The sequence below is a fragment of the Trachypithecus francoisi genome, unplaced genomic scaffold, assembly GCF_009764315.1.
Source record: "Trachypithecus francoisi isolate TF-2019V2 unplaced genomic scaffold, Tfra_2.0 Lachesis_group15, whole genome shotgun sequence".
Classification (NCBI taxonomy): Eukaryota; Metazoa; Chordata; class Mammalia; order Primates; family Cercopithecidae; genus Trachypithecus; species Trachypithecus francoisi.
In genome coordinates, this window is record NW_022681460.1 from 65,100,982 (window position 1) to 65,121,619 (window position 20,638).

Consider the following 20,638-nt stretch of genomic DNA (forward strand, 5'->3'; position numbering starts at 1 on the left):
TCAGTGCTCGGTCTTTGAGTCGGCCACCTACTGGCCCAGGCCGTCCCCAGCTTCAGGTCATCCCCCACCTCAGGCCCTGACCCCATCTTGGCCTCTAGCAAACACTGTCAGTTGGCTTCTCCCTCTCTGAGCCATCATGATGTTTATCAACCACCCTGGACCCCCGGAAGCTCAGGTCCTGACACAGTGCACAGAGGCGCTGCTCCCCAAAGCTTTTCATGCTTCCAGCTTCAAATTGTCAAAATCAAGTAGACAGGATGTGGAGCTCAGCTATACAATGACAAGCCTATGGATCAGTCAGTATTGAAGGTCACATAAAGTCCAAACACACAGCGGGGCTAAGCAAAAGCCCAGTGGAATCAATGAGTTCGCTGAGGGGACTGCCTGGTATCACACTCCCCTCTGAGGCCCAGCTCTAAGTTACGCGGGGCATTTGCTCTTCAGACCAACAGTGGAATTATATCCCTTCAAAATGGATGGGAAAATTGCTCCTGAGGGTTTTTGAAGACCATACCAAGAGGAAAAGCCTGTCTGCTAAGCTTCCTGGAATTAATGTCTTTTCTCCCTGATTAAATAAAACAATTAACTATCTGAACTGAGGGTGGAGATATGGCAAGGGGCATTTCTTTTCAGAAGACCCGAGAACAGTGGGGCCCCACTCCATTTATTGCAAATCCATCCTTGGTCACGGGAGACACCGAAGACCAGGCACGAATATTCCGGTGGCCTCCTTCCAGAGACAGGGTAGGGCTGGGTTTTGCTGCCCCTCTGAAGTTGGGTGTGACTAAGGGACTTGCTTTGGCCAAGGAACTCTGACATGAAGTGATGTGTGCACTTCCTGGTAGAAGCTTTAGGAGCCGACAGGTGCCATGCCTGACCCTTGCCTGCCTTGCTAGTCATGGTCACACATGTCCACACAGAGCCTCAGCAGCCTAGGTCCCTGAGTTATGGTGAGAATAGAACCCCACATCAGCCAATATAAGCTACACAGCAAGAGTAAGAATATGACTTGCTTAGTTTAAGCCACTGAAATTTTGGGTCACTCCTGAGTGTAACATAGCCTCGCCTATCCTCACCAATACACAGAGCTGATTTGTCACTGCTTGCTGGAATGATAAATGATCATCAGCTTCCTAATACAGACAGGGAGGCCACAGAGCTATTATGCAGAGGTAGCCTTCACTCTGTGGAGCCCTGAGCCCTGCACCCAGCAGCAAGGGTAGGCAGAAACACAGCATCTTCCAATCAAACACATTATCTGTCAGAATCTATGCTAAGTGCTAGGAATATGGTAGTGGACTGTTGCTGGAAACTCCTGTGGTTAATGTGAGGGTGGTCCCCGTGGCAAGATGAGCAGTCAGGAAACTGGTGAGGTAGTTGGCAAGGGCAAAGAACAAAGGGCAGATGACAGGGGCCTTGCAGGTCTGTGTGACTTTCATGAGACACAGTCGGTGTCAGGCTGACCATTGCTACACACTTTTCTAAGTGTTTCACCTGCACTTAACCCCTTCATCCTCACAACTACTCTGTAAGAGAGGCAATACCATTGTTGACATATTATAGATGAGAGAATTGATACAGAAAGGAGTTGAGTGAGTAATGGACCCATGCAACCCAGCCAAACTGAAAAGCAGGAAGTGAGAATGCTACTACATCAGAAATAGAGTACAGTTAATAATGGCCAGGAATTAAAAGGGGGAAAGACCTGTAACTAAATGTGATAGCCAGGAGGCAACAGATGGTATGTTTAGGTGAGAAGGTCCTGGTTGCCCAACCATGGACATGAGGGTACGAAGGGAGAATAATGGATGAATAAAGCCATAACCTCATGACCAAGCATATCTCAGTCAGGCTGTGCAGCTACCCAAGTGTGCCCAGCTTTGGTTTGTTCAAATAGATAATTTCATTCATTCACCAACTAATTCACAAATCGTTTTGGGCACCAGCCCTGTGCAAGGCACTGTCTTACACTCCGGGACACAAGAGTAAACAAAATCGTGTGGTGGCTGCTCTCAAGAAGCCTTTCAATCAAGGGGAAAAACTAGACAGACTGGGAGTAAGGACCCACTGGGGGCAAAACAGAGGCTACTTGTCCACATTTTTGGAAGAGAGAAGTCCAAAATATGCTTTAAAACGGCTATCTCCAAGATATAGGTACAGTAATGACAAAACACACCATATGGCCATGAAGAGGATGGGATGAGGGAAGGGACAAAAGGGATATGTTCTGAGAAATGCATCCATAGGTGATTCTGTCATTGTGCAAACCTCATAGAGTGAACTTACACAATCTAGACGGTACAGCCTACTCCATGCCTAGGCTGTAGGGTATAGCCTATTGCTCCTTGGCCACACACCAGTGCAGCATGTGACTGTCCTGTCAGATACTATCTACCAGGAGGTGGCTGGATACCCTCTTCCAAGGGAAGTGAGGCTTGCCTAGGAGCAAGAAGAGGTGGCAATGATGGAGATGGCCCCCTCCATGCTCCATTTGTGCCTTGGCACAAAGACATGATTGGTCACAGACTGAGTCCCTCCTGTGTTCACATCACATCCTACCTGGGAAAATCGTTCTCCATGTGCACTTGGATGTGTGACTACACCTGCAAATTAGTTTCTAAAGAACCCATATATTAACTTCTGAATCTATGACAGAGAATAAAATAACATTCAACTTGCCCGATTAGCTCACAGGGTTGTCACAACTAATCCTTCTTCAAAAACCAGAAGAATCACTGACCTGCCATCAACAGGAACTCCTTAAAACTTGGGAAAAATGTGAACAGTCGGAAAGTAAGCATTACACGATAGCAAGTCTCTGCTGTTTCTCTCAGATGTTTAAAATAAACATGCTTATAAATATACATCAACACGAGATTTCTACATAAACCACTGAAACTTTTGTTTCACTCGCTCATCTTAAGAAATGTCCCAGTTTGGGCCGGGCACGGTGGCTCACGCCTATAATCCCAACACTTTAGGAGGCTGAGGTGCATGGATCACAAGGTCAGGAGTTCAAGACCAGCCTGGCCAAGAAGGTGAAACCCTGTCTCTACTAAAAGTACAAAAAATTAGCCAGGTGCAGTGGCAGTCGCCTATAATCCCAGCTACTTGGGAGGCTGAGGCAGGAGAACCGCTTGAACTCGGAGGGCGAAGGTTGCGGTGAGCCGAGATCGTGCCATTGCACTCCAGCCTGGGTGACAGAGTGAGACTGTCTCAAAAAAAAAAAGGAAAAAGAAATGTCCCAGTTTGGTGACTTGGTAGAACCCGCAGTCAGATGTTAACCAGGTTCATAATAACTCTCTCTGTACTATGACATTTGGAAGCATTTTTCTGAACGCTGAATTTCCCTGAAGTCCTAACACAAAATATGTTTATTTTTTATTCTATTTCCTTTTTGTACAGGTGGAACAATAAAGTTGAATTTACACACCCATTTTCACCAACTCATTTCCTCTTTATAATTTCAGGGCTGACTGTACTAAAGAAAATTCAAGTAAAGTTTATGACTAACATCAGCCAGAATTGCTTGCTAATAGTCCAAGATAACTCACACACACACACACACACAAATCTCTTCAAATACGAAAAGTCTAATTTGCTATAGTAATCATGAAAGATAGAATTAAAAAACAACAGAATCTTTGCACTATTTGTATCGAGTGGATATTTATGGATTTCCAGCATAATAATGCTTCCACTAACAGTGGACCACATATACAACAGTGGTCCCATAAGATTATAATACCATATTTTTACTGCACCTTTTCTGCGTGTAGACGTGTTTAGATATACAAATGCTTCCATTGTGTTACAACTACCTACAGTATTCAGGATGGTCACATGCTGCACAGGTTTGTAGCCTAGGAGTCATAGGCTGTACCACAGAACCTAGGTGTGCAGTAGGCTGTACCATCTAGGTGTGTGTAGTTCACTCTATGATGTTCACAAATCAACAAAGTCACCGAAGGTTGTATTTCTCAGAACATACCCCATCACTAAGCAAAGCATGGCTGGCTACTGTACTTACTTGGTGACAGTAAGTAGTACTGTGAGTCTCACATGTATTATCTCATTTAATCTTCACAACAACCTTATAAGGTAGGTCCACATCTTTATTATCCCCATTTTACAGTCAAGTAAATAGAGAGTGCTACCATGGACTGACTGTTTGTGTTCCCCAAAATTCACATGGTGAAGCCCTAACCCCCACAGTGATGATATTAGGACGTGAGACCTTTGGGAGGTTATTAGGCCATGAGAGTGGAAGCCTCATGAATGGATGATCTCTATCTCTCCATGTGAGGATACAGCAGGATGACCGCCATTTGCAAACCAGGAAGTAGGTCCTCACCAAACACCCAATCTACTGGTCCTGACCTCGGAATTCCCAGCCTCCAGAACTGAGAAACGCATCTATATTGTTCAAGCTACACAGGCTATGGTATTTCGTTATAGCAGCCTGAGGCAGTTAAAACAGAGAGGCTGAATAATTTCCCTCAAGGTACATAGCTCGGAAATAGGGAGGTCAAATTCAAACCTGGCAAGTCTGGATACAGAGTGCATGCCCTTGACGACTACACAGTCTAAAGCTGTTCTGCTGCTGACCATAACCTGAAAATCTATAAATGCATACCAATTTCATGAAAATGGCTGAATTTAGTCAAACGATAAGATTAAGTTTTATGGTTTTTAAACATCCTTTACACACAAGTTAGTTAGCTATATAGTCAATTAGAAATTTGGCATATCCAAAAAAACTAATTCTTATTCCACCACTGAATCCTATTTCCCACTTCAACTAGAAGCTGCTACGGACGAAGAAGAAGGGGATAAACATACTGCAAATCATTTACTGCAGTAAGTAATTCTATTTCAAGGCAAATTTGAGAAGCAATGAAAAAGAAAACCTGTCCTAGCTCAAAATCATAAATAAATCAAGTCACATTTAATGAAAGATCTTAACACATATACACAAAAAGTATGCGTGTTTGTCAAAAAGATGACTCACACACACTCAAAGCAAACCTAACAGCTTAGCTCTGCAGCAAGGTACAACTAAGGCGAAGGACAAAGGCATCTTACTATGTTTAGAAACAAGAAGGCTAGGCGCAGAGCTGACATTTTTCCTAATTAAGGTATCAGCAAAAAAAAAAAAATTTTTTAAACATTATGTGCAAGCAGCCAATTTGAGAAGTGGATTGCTTGGGGAACAAGAAATAAAGTAAGTGAAGAGACAGGGCAGCAGAAAAGAACATTGATAGCCAACAGTTAAATATTCAAGAACATTTTTTTAATGTTCTACCAGATTATTAGAATTTCTCCTCTAAGGACAACCTGAATCCCAGAGCAGAAATGCCCACCACTGTCCACCAACTTCCTGAAAAACACCCTTGAATAATAATAACCTCTAGAGAAAGATTAGTTGGGCATGGTGGTGTGTGCCTGTAATCCCAGCTACTCGGAAGGCTGAGGCAAGAGAATCCTGAACCCAAGAGGCGGAGGTTGCAGTGAGATGAGAGCTCACCACTGCACTCCAGCCTGGCGACATAGTGAGACTCCATGCCAGGAAATCCTTACCAAGAACACCTCGTAGAATGCCAGCCTAACCTGAAGCCCCCAGCCACTATGGATAGACAGACTAAAGGGGGCATAAACACCACACTTTGAAAGGTAGCGCCACTAAATTTCACATTTAAAAAAAGACATCAGTAACTACTCAATTTAAATCTGACCTAAGGGAAGAGCTGTAGTTTCTCTATCTTTCTCTCACCCAAATAAGCCTACACTTTGACATTTTGTCCTTATTTTGGATGCACTATAAGAAGAATGTGGACACTAATTTTTCCAGTAACTATGCAGATTTGCACCAAATTGTCTCTTATTTTGTCCAGAGCCCCTCTTAGACCTGCTGATGTAGTCCAGGCTCATCATTCAGCAATAAAAAATCATCTCTCCAAATGACTCAGCACCAGGCTCCCTTCAAAGTCACACAATCTGAGGCTTTCACACTTCACTCGCCCCCACCCCAGCCATGCTCTTAGGGAGCTTCACAGACTGCCTCTCCTGTGTCGCCCACTATGGTGATCACAGGAAGGACCTCAAGACACACGCCTAAAACAACTCTTCCAAGAACAGCTGTGACAACATGGACATCAGAGAAAACAACAGGAGGCAAACTGAGGAGCTCATGAGATGTACCCACGTATGCAGAGTTCCTTATACAATGCTGGATGAAACACGGAAGTATTAAATCTTACAGTGCTTGTATTTCATTAAACTACGTTCCCCAAGCCCTGCCATATATGGCTCTCATAGCCACTCTTTCATGCAGATGCAACTAATATCCCCATCTTACAGATGAAGTAGCTGAGACTCAGGGGGTTATTTGCCCACAGTCACACAGCTAAAGCTGAAGTCAACTCTTGTACCAATCCATACTATTCTGTCTCAAATATAATAATAGCAAACATCCACTGAGTGCACCCTATCTACCAGACACTATGCTAAATGCTTTATTGCATGGATCATCTCAGTTAATTCTTTTTTGGTTGTTTGTTTGTTTTTTGAAATGGAGTCTCACTCTGTCACCCAGGCTGAAGTGCAGTGGCACAATCTTGGCTCACTGCAACCTCCACATCCCAGGTTTGAGTGATTCTCAATGCCTCAGCTTCCTGAGTAGCTGGGATTACAGGCACATGCCACCACTCCCAGCTAATTTTTGTGGTTTTAGTAGAGACAGGGTCTCATCATGTTGGCCAGGCTGGTCGCAAACTCCTGACCTCAGGTGATCTATCCCCCTTGGCCTCTCAAAGTGCTGGAATTACGGGCCGGAGCCACCATGCCCGGCCCATCTCAGTTAATTCTTACAACATCCCTTTTGTTACCTGTTCCCCCAACATATACCTTACAAATGAGGAAACCAAAAAACAGAGAGTCTAAGTAACTTCCCTAAGATCACACAGTCAGTAATGTGGCAGAGTTGGGACTCAAACCCCTATCTTTCTCACTAATTCTATGCATGGATATTATTGTTCAGTTTTGTCACAGCTGTATTTGGAAATAATGTTATTTATGTCACCCGTGTAAGACAGCCATCACGGATATTATCCAATTTTTTTTAACAGCCCATAAACCAATGGCAGAGATTTAATGAGAGACAGGTGTTTGGGGATTCAGATTCTAATGAAGGGCAAGTCTGCAGAGTTCATTTCCATTTAAAAACATAGGCCAACATGGAAAAATCTAGACACTTATCTGGACTCTCTACACCCGGGCTGTCTGTTATAGATAAAGGCTTCATGGATGACCCTCCCTCCCTCCGTCATTTCTTTCTCTCGTTCTCTCTCTCTCTTTCTCTCTTTTTCTTTCTTTCTGTTAGTGTCTCACTCTGTTGCCCAGGCTGGAGTGCAGTGGTGCAATTATAGCTCATTGTAGCCTTGAACCCCTGAGCTCAAGCAATCCTCCTGCCTCAGCCTCCTGAGTAGCTAGCACCACCACACCTGGCAAATTTTTATTTTGTGTAGAGACAGGGTCTTGCTATGTTGTCCCAGCTGGTATTGAACTCCTGGGCTCAAGCAGCACCCCCATCTTGGCCTCCCAAAGTGCCGGAACTACAGGTATGGGCCACTATCCTTGGCGACCACAGTCTCCTTCCTCCCTGGGTCTCCCCAGTGCCTTCCCAGGTTGGTTCTAATCTCAGGACAGGCAGACACCACAGGCCTCCCTTCCTCCCAAAAGAAAATGCATTATAAGGTATTTTAGGAAGTAGAACAGAGCTTCTAAAAACACTTCCCTTATTCATAGTGACAGGGAGAGTATAGAAAGCAAATAAGTGCAGCCGCCGAACTTTCCCTAGAGAGCTCCCTTCACCTCCAGCATCTGTGTATTGAGCCAGTCACCCAAGAGCTACACAGATCCTGTCTATTTCCTCCTCTGCAGATGAAAAAATTAGTCCCCTGTGAGATCTGAAAATCTATACCTAGATGTTTCCCTATTTGAGACAAACTAAGTCCATCTCTTCATCTTAGATTGTCATTTTCATTCCGAGTAATGAAATAAACAATAGTATAAAGACCCTCGTTACTATTTCTGATGCAGTATCTTCTGTCATCGTGACAATTGTGATGACTGGGAGTAATTTTATCTTTAATGATTCCAAAAAACAAAGGGAGAAATAAAATAGTTGGAGCTATGCTTAGGTTAGAGATAAACATCTCTTTGGTTGAGATATTTCGTGTAGGTCTACAGGTCTAGAAATCAATTGTATTGACTTTACCTGAACTGAAGAAATGAAATTCAAAGGCTGCCCTGCATATTAGGAGAGGAACACAATCTCACCTGCTGTGACCGCCCTCCTCTCCAATCACACCCACCATCCCCTGACATGCTCTAGCTGGTCTTGCTCCTTAGTCGGCCCACAGAGCCAGCGTCCACTGTCCCCAGGGGCCTCTGTGACAGGCTCCTCTGCCTGCACTCAGGGTTTCCTCCAGCCTCTGACACAGGCTAGGTTGTGGGAAAGACCCGTGGGACCCCTAGGTCCAGACCTACTACCACTGCTCCCAGATGGGCCCAAGAAAGGTCACAGTAAACCCTGCTGAGGTGGCACCAGCAACTGACGACAAGATGCAGATGGAGTAGGAGGGCATACACAAGGGCCAGGCTCTGCACAAAAGGCCTCACGGAGGCTGCATGGGGGGTGAGGGCCAGCCACGGCTCCAGGAGACACACGCACAAGCCCTCTAGGAGACTGTAACTATGACACACAGCTGCCTGGGAACAGCACATTCTCATGCAAGGTAAAACATTAACCAGTGAACAGCTGGACAATATTTATATCCCCTCCGGGGCTAACCACACAGTGATGAGGGGAAATACACATGCCACAGGGAAGTCCATCCTCCTCATCTGAAGACAGGGCCTCAGAAGATGAGTCTGCCCTGGCCTCTTGTTGGGAGAGTTGCTGGGGCTCTGCTGCAGTCCGGACTGGCCCAGAGAAAGCGGCCCATGCCCCACTCCCCACTGCCTACCTCCCTGACAGTTGTCAGGAGTTGAACCCCAGGCCTCACAGGATGCTGAATCAAACGGGTCTCCAAGAAGGACACAAGATGGTGGGACTTTGGGAACAGCAATGAGGGAAAGACCACTGACTCAGAGCTGCTCGTGTATTTGCACCCACAGATATGTGTATGTTGGACCCTACCAGGGAGAGACAGACAGAGAGGGACTGAGAGAGCAAAAGGAATAGTGAAGCTATCTGTGACCACCGGATCTGCATGGAAGCTCCACAGGCCCCAAAGCCAGGCCTGAGGACGTGCTACACATGACCCTTCGCTTGCCTTCTCTGCTGTCAACAGACAGGTTCCAGCCTTTTGGTCACACCAGCAAGAATTTTCCCTTTTTATCTACCAAGATAGTTCCCTTCCCAATATAAACCTGGCCCTAACACTCACTCCACTAAATGAGGTCCATATATGGCTCTGAAACTATCACTTCATTTTTTCCCTCTTCTCCCCAGATCCTTTCACAGAAACAACAGGTAAAGACACGGTCTATCTTAGTTTTTTCAGAATTGTCAAGTGCACCCCTGTTTTCAAATGGTCACGTGGTGCAGAGAAGATCTGTGCTGCTTCCACTGAGAACAGACTGGCTGAATTGTGCCCAGAGAGCCATCCAGTATCCACAACATCTGCCACAGAGCTACATAGCAGGACATCTGTCAGGAACTAGGGCCAGGCTGAGCCATGGATATCAGGATTTCTGGTATGGAAAAGGCAGCAAACAGGACGTGGAGTTAGGACACAGGCATGCTAGAAGGTAGAGAGAGACACACAATGGGAGGCCAGATCACTGGCAGGTGGGACCAGCCCTAAATAACTGGTCCTTCCTCGTGATCTCTCCTCCCTCTTCCTTGAGTGTCCTCCTCCATATAAAACCCATCTCCTTGCCCACAGGGTCTCCCACATGATAAACAGGACTGTCCTGTTTGAAGCCACTCCTTCAGGCCCTCTGCAAAACCCAGACACCTGCAGCAACGGCAAGATATGGCCCTTACCTGGGCCTCATTCATTATAACAGCTTAAAGGAAAAAATCTCACTTCTGTGATCCAAAAGGGATTTGTTTGAATGTGGACTACTTGAGGATGATAACAAAATTCTTCTGGCCCAGGGACGCCAATCCACAAATCCACCAAAATAGCAGTAGAAAGACGCAGATCATGGATTAGACAAACAGCAATTCCTTCAAATAAGCTAAGGACAGTCTCACCTTTATTAAACCCTGAACTAATCTGGTATTTCAAATAAGATAGCAACAAGATGTTCCTTCTTTGCCCTCTCTTTGACGCTGAGACATACAATGAAGGGGAAAGTTCAGCCTAATCCTAAAGGCATTGACTGGAAGCAGGAAACAAGACAAGAGGTAGTTGCCAAGGAAGCCAGACACAGATTGTACCATGGGCACCCTGCCTCCAATTCCATTGTTAGAAGCAATTTCCAGTTTGGTAACTCATAGAAGCCATGGACACTCCCGTTGAGAAGACAGGAATCCCTCCAGGGCTGGCCTGCCTGTAGGGCAGTAGGGCTGGCTCCAAGTGCTGCCTGGGTTCTACTGCAATGCCCCACACTCCCTCACCCCGTGGTGCCCACTAGGGCCCTCCTGTTCACCCCAATTATAAGAACACTCTCTCTCCAAAAGACAGGTAATTAATCAAGGGATAACCCCCAAGAAAGGGAAAATAACACAAGACCACATCAGCTCACTATTCTAAGTATCCCCAGTGGAGTTCTGAATTCTCCTTTAGTGGAGTCATTATGACAGGTGTGGCCGGTTTAGAGATCCTGTTACCAGAGAGAGAAGTGTAAGATATTCAGGGCCCGCTGAAGAAGACTGGCCAACCAAACAGTGTTATAAAACACCACAGGTAGATTGTGCTTGTGGTTCAAGCTGCATTTTCCAAAACAGGCCAGACTGAGGTATGACATCTAGGTTTTATTTTAACTGGTTCTGCTGAGAAAACACCAGCCTCATACCTAGCACAGTCAAGAGCCATGGGTTATGTTACCTGGTAACACTTGGTTAGATGCTGTCAAATGATTAAGCCTTTGACTAGGGAAATTACACAAAGCAACAGTTCTGGTAATTACCCACGTCTGTACCTGGGCTGACCAAGGCACCACCAGGGAGATGTCAAAGTAACTTCCTTGCATTTGGAAATGTCCTCACCAGCCCCATGCTCAGGAGTTCAACTTTATTTGTGCTTTTCATTGTTGAAGTAATATTTTACAAAGGAGATTACTAACTAGTCATAAAGAGCAGGGAGTTAAATATTTATAAGGACTCACAATATTAATAGACTCACTTTCTCCAAAATATATTCAACATATCAAAGCTCTGCATCCTTAGTAAATGACCACTGTAATTTCACACACAAAAAGAGGCAAGTGCTGGGTCCATATGTGACCTCTGCTGAGAGATCCCGCTGAAGCAGATCCAAGAAACCCAGCTCAGAGGGGGTCCCTTCCAACTTCACCACCTTCTCCACGGCTCTCAGCAAGTTACTGGACTTCTTCCTGGCTGCTTCCATCCCTACAATGGGACCAGAAGTAGCATCCACCTCACAAGTTTATTAAGAGGATGGAAGGAGTTAACATGGGCAAGCCATAGAATAGAGCGCAGCACATAATAAGCACTATGTGAGCTACTACTGTCATTGCTGTTTCTGGTTTTATCATTTGGTCAACACGGATGAAATGTCATAGTGGTGTTATAAACAGTGTTCAAGCCAAATGAGCATACGTTTCAAATACGAGAGCAAAAATGGAACATCCTCTTCACTATTTTTTTTTTTTTTTTTTTTTTGAGACAGAGTCTCCCTCTTTGCCCAGGCTGGAGTGCAGTGGCGCAATCTCAGCTCACCACAACCTCTGCCTCCCAGGTTTAAGCAATTCTCCTGCCTCAGCCTCCTGAGTAGCTGGGATTACAGGCATGCACCACCATGCCAGGCTTTTTTCGTATTTTTAGTAGAGATGGGGTTTTACCATATTGGCCAGGCTGATCTCGAACTCCTGATCTTGTGATCCGCCCACCTCGGCCTCCCAAAATGCTGGGATTACAGGTGTGAGCCACCGCGCCCGGGCTTCACTACTTATTATTAAATTATCTTCCAGGAAATTATACTTATTTAAAACACACTGTTGAACACTGAATATCTGCCAGGCTTTCCAGAGGACACAAATATTATAAGCCAATGTTCCCACCCTCTAGGAGCTTACAGTCGAATTGAGAAGATAAAAATGCACACACATGAGAAACCATACCACAGGCAACTATGGCAAGTACCCACCAAGATGCCATAGCATTTTTTGTAATTGATTTATAAATACCAAGAAGTATGTAAGTTAGTAAGTGTTCTCACAATTTAGAAAATGGTACGTATGTGAGGTGATGGATATGTTAATTAGCTTGATTTAATCGTTTCACAACGTATGCACCTATGAAAGCATCATGTCTGTACACTGTAAGTATATATAATTATTACTTTTCAATAATACCTTAATAAATCTGGGGGTGGGGGTGGGGGTGGAGATGTGCTGAGTAAGTAAATTGATTTCAGCCTAAAACAAAAGACCTCATGGAGATGGGGTTCAAGTTGGGCTTTGAAAGATGGACCGGACTGAGAAAGAGGAAGTTTTGAGGGTGGGGGATCCTGGGAATGGCATGAGCAGAACTCACGAGGCTATCCTGAAGTTGAGATGAGAGAGTGGGATGCCTAAGAGCCTCAGGTCTGCAGTTTTGGGCTCCCATGTCCTGGCTGAGTGACCATGGGCCAGTTCCATAAGCCTCTGCGGGCCTCAATTCCTAGTACTGGCTGGCATCGACATTATTCTGAAGACTGAACAAGATAAATAAAGCATGTAAGGAATACACAGGGAGAACCAGGCATCGTCAGGTATTAAGCAGAGTTAAAGAGACTCATCTGCCTGCCAAGAGACCCATCTGTCTGCAGAAGAAGGCTGAAATTGGAAAGTAGTGCAAGACCAAGTTGGAAAGTTACAAAGAAGGGCTGTAGGGAGCTTAGATTTCATTCAGGGAGAGATCTGAGCCCCCTGAGAAGAGTCATTTTTATGGCGGCCTCTCTGAGCAGCACATATACAGCAAGATGGGAGAATCTGGGGGAAGGGAGCCCAGGAGAGGGTGCCAAAGGCTCCACATGAGTGGGAAAGGCTGGGCCTGGGCACTCACCATAGGGATGGGAAAGGAAAAGGTGGTGCCAAGTGTGGGAGAAAATGAGAGGAGCTGAAAACGAACTCCACTCATGCAATGTGGTTTCCTGGAAGACATGCTAGAAGAGATATGGCATTTGTGGAAAAAATGGGGAGATCTCAATAAAGATGGTCATTAGCTACCTTGTACCACTGCTGATTTCTTAGTATCGAGAAATACACAAGAAAATGTCAACATTGGAGGAAGCTGGGCGAAGGGGACATGGGGAAAACACTGTGCTTTCTTTGCAAATCTGTAAATTAAAATTACTTCAAAACACAAAAAAACTCCATGTCTATTTGGGTGGCTCATCACATCATCAATGAAGAGGGAGGCCAGGCAAGCAGCAGTTTGGAGGTGGATGGGGAGTTGACTGAGCGGCTTAGAAGACAGCATGGGTGATAGGAAGACCAAGGCCTTGCTCACACCTTGACTGTGAGAGCGATCTTGTAACCCACATCCAGCCACGCGAGGCCTCTAGATGCATCCAGCCTCCTGGGGAGGAGGTGTCATCTCCTGTTACTATCCTCATTCTTTGTCTCCAGTCAGTCTCCCCACGTCAGTTACAGCACCCCTCAAACCCCCTGCTTCTGGTTTCAGCAACTCTGCCCATCAGGAGAAGTGTCAGATGGCACTTCCAAAGAACTTCATTTTCAGGCTAAGAAGCTTCTGTTCTGAGGCCCACAATAAACCAAGGCTTCATAAGAAAAGAAAGAATATGCCTAACATCAGCTCTCAATATCTAAATGATGAATTGAATAAGTCACATACCTAGTGATGCTCAGAGCTGGGAGTCTGCACTCAGCTGTACCTCGCTCTCTATTTCTACCCGCCTCCCTCCCTGCACCACAGGGCCTCGCACAGTAGGCCAGGAATGGTCTGGCGCATTCACACACACACACAAAACCACAGCTTTACAAAAGAGCTTCACTTTGTCATAAAAGCACCAATGCTGGGGGTTACAGAGATCTTCTAGAAAGCTGTCTAGTCTCCTGGTCTAGGGAAGGAATCTAATGTTTCCCATCTAGAGTGACTTTAACCATTAGTTGTAAATGTCAATGCCATATAATGAATATATAGAGAGATTATCTATAACCTATCTAATGATGAATTACCCATCTGCAAAGGGTTCCCATCTATAATTCTTTATAGACAGGTGATGAATGCATAGCATAAATTCTTTAGCAAAGAAAGGGAGAGATTCTGAACACTGATAAACATTTGTTGATTTTACTTAATGACATGGTTCTGTGACCTTTAAATTCATCCCTACTTAAATAAAATATGTCTTGTGCTAAATTATGAAATCAGAAATCAGGCTGTTTGCATGAGAATAAAATTAGAGAGGAACGAGAGAAAGCGATGAAATTCCAGTCCCAGTTTGCAGCCTGAAGAAAATCCCTTAACTTTCAAATGTGTGCGTCAATCACGGATACTGTGTGGAGATGTGAGAAATCTGAGCAGCAGTGTCCCTGAAATATCCTTTTACCATGCTATAGATGGAGTCAGTGTGTCAGGCAGAGAGGTCAGGACAGAAGATCTCTCGGGTCTCTTTTAAATGTGAGCTTCTGGGATTCTCCTTATAATAGAGTTTAGATTGTTGTTATGCTCATACAAAATTACAGAGAATCCTGCAACTATAAGACATTAGGTATGTGCAATGGTGTGCTAGATGGAGCTGCCTTGTACCAGCTCACTAGAGACCACTGTTAAATTTTCAGGAATTTTATAAGCCAGCTGTCAAACACAATAATGAGAGAATGTTCAGGTCAGTGGAACTCCTCTGTAACATACCATGGTGGATAAACGTCATTACACATTTGTCCAAACCCATGGAATGTACAACACCTTGAGTGGACCCTCACATAAACTACGCACTTTGGGTGATAATGGTGCGTCAGCGTAGGTTCATCGATTGTGACAAATGTACCACTCCTATGGAGTGTCACGCTGAGGGAGCTGGTGGGGAGGCTGTGTTGGGGGACTGGGCAGAGAGTACATAGGAAAGGTATCTTCCTCTCGATTTTACTGTGAATCTAGAACTGCTCTAAAAAACAGATTTAAACTTTTTTTAATATATTTTGAAAAAAATGTTAACTAAAAGTTAACTTTTATAGTCATAAAAAATAATAAGACCATATCACTTCCCTGCATAAAAGCTATCATACTTGGAAACAAAATTCAAATTCCTTACCGTTAAAAAAAAAAAAAAGAGTCGTACTGTAACCTCCAAGGCTCTGTTTCTTCTAACCTCATTGCCTATCACTCTTCTCTCTCATTTCCCTAGAATGTAAAACCCACAAGGAAGGGAAGCGACTTTTGTCTCTTTGGCCTACTTCTACATCATGGGTGCTTAAAAGGTAACTAGCAGCTGGGCGCAGTGGTTCACGTCTGTAATCCCAGCACTTTGGGGGGCCGAGGCCGGTGGATCACGAGGTCAGGAAATCGAGACCATCCTGGCTAACACGGTGAAACCCCGTCTCTACTAAAAATACAAAAAAAAAAAAAAATTAGCCAGGCCTGGTGGTGGTCACCCGTAGTCCCAGCTACTTGGGAGGCTGAGGCAGGAGAATAGTGTGAACCTGGGAGGCAGAGCTTGCAGTGAGGCGAAATCGCGCCACTGCACTCCAGCCTGGGCGTCAGAGCGAGACTCCATCTCAAAAAAAAAAAAAAAAGTAACTAGGACATGACAAAAGTGTAATGAATATGTGTTGAATTCAGTTCTCATCACCCATATTTTCTTATTCTTTCTTGTGTGGGAGATTGTATTTTCCAAAACTGGCTTCAACAATATTTCTCATTCCACTTCCCTTCCTCACAAGGTGATCTCACTTGACTTTCCTCCCATCAGAAGGTAAAATCTATGTTCCTTTTCCTTGAAACCTTGTTAGAACCATGACTAGAAAATAAGCGATACTATGTGACCTCCAAGGAAAAGTCATTAAAAGCAACACAACTTCTTCCTGATTGTATTGAGATGTCTACTCCAGAGCCCAGTCCCCATACAGCAAGGAAACCAAAACAGCACATGGAAAAGCCTGCATGCTGAAGAGCTGACACAATGGCCCACGGGCCCTAACAGTTTCCTGCATGCAGGAGTGACTCATGTTAAAAATACATACTCAGGTCCTAAGTTTGCCACATCAATTAATTCCCCATGAGACAGAGATGAGTCACCCCCAACAAATGATGCACAAATCGGATTTGTAAGCAAACTAAATGATAGTCATTTCTTAAGCCACTAAGATGTGGGGCAGTTTGTTACATGATATTGGTAATTAGTAAATCTTGGTTCATTCTACTTTCATCTCCTTCCCGCTTGGGCCTTTTCATATTCGATTTCATCAGCCTAGAATTTTCTTCATTCACAATTCACTTGTCCTGTGCCTCTACCTTATACAGGTCTCTGCTTATGACACCTTCTCTTTTATTCAACCATTGGATTTAGCTGCATGTAACAACAACAGCAACCTTTTAACAGCAGTCTGGAGACGAAATATGATTTTTTTCTGCTATATAGAGAGAAGTCCAACACAGTTGGATATTGGCATTTGTTCAACAGTTCAAAGACGTCATACGTAAGTTCTTATTTTATTGTTTCTATTTTTAATTTTTTTTTCTCTTCTACTTACATTTCAAGAAGTAAGGAAAAGGACAAGTTTCCCATGACAACTGAATCAATTACCATTAAATTATTATTCAGACACTCCATGCAGTGAATTCATTTCCCTGGTCAAAATTTGTCATAGAATCACTTCTAACTATAATGGAAGGTTATATATTTTTAAGGAGCTAATTTTACATTGAGGCTGGGTACAGTGGCTCACACCTGTAATCCCAGCACTTTGGGAGGCCATGACGGGTGGATCGCCTGAGCTCAGGAGTTCAAGACCACCCTGGGCAACACGGTGAAACCCCCATTTCTACTAAAATACAAAAAATTAGCTGGGCATGGTGGCATGCACCGATAGTCCCAGCTACTTGGGAGGCTGAAGCAGGAGAATCACTTGAGCCAGGAGGCAGATGTTGCAGTGAGCCAAGATTGCACCACTGTACTCCAGCTTGGGCTACAGAGTGAGACTCTGTCTCAAATAATAATAATTTTATATCGATCATATGTTAAAATGATAATATTTTTGATATATTGAGTTAAATATGTTACTAACATTTTTAATTAAATTATATAATTGTGTAAGAAGAGTAATTATATAATAAAGTTATAAATACTCAAAACATGACTTTCTAATTATTTGATGACATTTTCCTATTCTTATGCTCTTAAGGTTACTTCCATCTCCTGCATCTGTATGGAGGAAGTACTTGTCCCTGCTCCTCCCCAGGGACCTCACAAGGGTCACCTGAAATCAACCATGGCGAGACTTACACCAAGGAAACTGGGCTGCTGTGAATCAAGGGATTTTTTTCTCTCGTAAGAGCCAGTTGTTAAACTTTCACCAGCAACTCACTGCATATATGTGAACCTCAAAGACGAAAAAAGAAAGAAAAAAAAATGGGACGCTGTATTGTGTTAGGGAGAAGGAGTAGGGGAGAGGAAAGTAAAAGGGGAAGTTAAAACCGAAAGAGAGAAAGCAAGGTGGGGGAGGAGTGGGGGAGAAGAGAGTCAGGAGGGGAGGGACTGCAGAAAGGGTGGGAGGAAAGCAAGGGGAAGAGGAAGCAGGAAGGAGAGAAGGAGAGAAAGAGGGGAGGAGAGAAGGGGAGAAAGAGGGGAGGAGAGAAGGAGAAAAAGAGGGGAGGAGAGAAGGGGAGAAAGAGAAAGGGGAGAAGGGAGACATGGAGAGAAAGGGGGAGTTATTTTATGTGTTTAGTATCCCAAGGAAAACAAGGGTTCTATATAGGTAAATTATTTCAACTCTTTTTCTTCAAACTCTCTACAGGGATTCCTCGTGTGCCTGCCTTTGGGGTCTGAATGGCTCAGGTCACTCCTATGGCCAGGCGTCCTGCTGCACTGCCTCTCGGGACACGCTCCAGGCTGCAACAGGCTCAGAGCTCTCTTTGCCTTATACAGAGTATAAGATGGCTCTGGTCTTCCAAGCTTTTTATAGATGCTCTGTCCCCTCCCTTACTGTCAGGCTGTCAGCTGTCACTTCTAGATGTTCTCCCAGGATGTATACCTAGCAGCCTGGTTTGCTGCTTCTAAATCTAGTGAACTAAAAAAGCAGAAAACCAAACTTGTTAGGAATGTGACTAAAGTAAGAGCACAGAAGCTCTACGTGGAAGCCCAAGGACCTCTGTGATAAATCAAGAACATACCCCAGCACACCCGAGAATATCATATCTCTTTAGAGTCTCAAAGCTACGCTTTCTGCTTTCTTTTTTCCTTTTTTTTTTTTTTGAGACAGAGTCTTGCTCTGTCACCCAGGCTGGAGCGCAGTGGTGCGATCTCAGCTCACTGCAACCTCTGCCTCCCAGGTTCAAGCAATTCTCCTGCCTCAGCCTCCTGAGTAGCTGGGATGACAGGTGCCCGCCATCATGCCCAGATAATTTTTTTGGATTTTTAGTAGAGACAGGGTTTGCCATGTTGGCCAGGCTGGTCTCAAACTCCAGACCTCAAGTGATTCACCCACCTCGGCCTCCCAAAGCGCTGGCATTACAGGCGTGAGCCACTGTGCCCGGCCTAATGTTTGTATTTTTAGTAGAGATGAGGTTTCACCACGTTGGCCAGGCTGTTTTTGAACTTCTGACCTCAAGTGATTCGCCCGCCTCCGCCTCCCAAAGTGCAAGGATTACAGATGTGAGCCACCGCGCCTGACCTCTTTCTGCTTTCCTTTATTTATTTATTTATTTATTTATTTATTTATTTATTTTGAGACGGAGTCTCACTCTGTCGCCCAAGCTGGAGTGCAGTGGCCGGATCTCAGCTCACTGCAAGCTCCATCTCCCGGGTTCACGCCATTCTCCTGCCTCAGCCTCCCAAGTAGCTGGGACTACAGGCGCCCGCCACCTCGCCCAGCTAGTTTTTTGTACTTTTTAGTAGAGACGGGGTTTCACTGTGTTAGCCAGGATGGTCTCGATCTCCTGACCTTGTGATCTGCCCGCCTCGGCCTCCCAAAGTGCTGGGATTACAGGCTTGAGCCACCGCGCCCGGCCTCTGCTTTCCTTTAGGTTCCTTCACTCAGTTCCAAATGACTGGAGTTACAAAATTCATGACTTCAAGGTTGGTGAGGTTTCACTAAATATATAAAATATTCACCTGTGACAAGCTGAAAAGGAAAATGGACATGACATTAACTAAATAGGAAAGAGAATCACAGTCCCATCATAGAAGTAACATTAAGCACCAGCCGCCCTGTTCCCTTAGCAATCTGCTTCCTCCTCCTAAGGAGGGGAAGCTACGAGGCTGCCTCTCCCAGTGGCCTCAAAAGGCTTCAGAGCAGCTCAAACTGCAGCCACCAGACATGGGCAGTGGTGGACAATAAGTGCTGGAGGAGGCAGCCCCATTTTCCAACAGCTACCTCCTGGAGCTGGCCCCAGTTTGGGGATCTGCTTGTCCCTTACCCTTCTTTGTTCACATCCATCCCCAGAGGAAAGGAGGAACAAAGAGACCCTGGGACATAACCCCAGGCCCTGGTGTCACCAAGCAAGATGGCACCATGGGAGAAGCCTCTAGGGCTCTTCTGTTCCCCAGGGGGCAGTTACCAAGAAGAGCAGCACTTGGCCAGGCACGGTGGCTCACGCCTGTAATTCCAGCACTTTAGGAGGCCGAGGTGGGCAGATCACGAGGTCAGGAGATCGAGACCATCCTGGCTAACACAGTGAAACCTCATCTCTACTAAAAATACAAAACCTTAGCCGGGCGTGGTGGTAGGCGCCTGTAGTCCCAGCTACTCAGGAGACTGAGGCAGGAGAATGGCATGAACTCAGCAGGCAGAGCTTGCAGTGAGCCGAGATCACGCCACTGCACTCCAGCCTGGGTGACAAAGTGAGACTCCATTTCAAAAAAAAAAAGAAGAGCAGTATGAGGCATGTGACACATGGTATGTGGCACGTGGCCCACTCACAATGTGATCTGGTGTACTGGCACTGACTGGCACATCCAGAATCCACACCAACCTCCTGCAAATGCATTCCTCTACTTTTCTAAACTTGGTCTTTGGTCTGGCACTAAATTTTGAAAATGAGAAAAGTACTTAACTTCTTGCTGAATTCACTGTGTGAAATACTGCACTTCACATTTATTTTCATCTCTTTTACTTTGTAGGGTTTTGTTTTAAAATAGTCTGATAGCAACATAAAAGTTCTAATTCTTAGGCCTGTTGCCTATTTATCCAGGCTGTCACACACAAAAATTTTAAATAACTATAATAGAACAATAAAGCTACCTCCGATATGTAGGAATATTCTCAAAATTACCCT

At 44.8% G+C, this 20,638-nt stretch overlaps 1 protein-coding gene across 1 annotated transcript in view; it reads right to left on the reverse strand.

The window, feature by feature from the left end:
- The window catches only part of PPP1R14C (protein phosphatase 1 regulatory inhibitor subunit 14C), a 108,188-nt gene that overhangs the window by 63,967 nt on the left and 23,583 nt on the right, over positions 1-20,638 (reverse strand). The gene's annotated exons all lie outside the window — the stretch shown is intronic.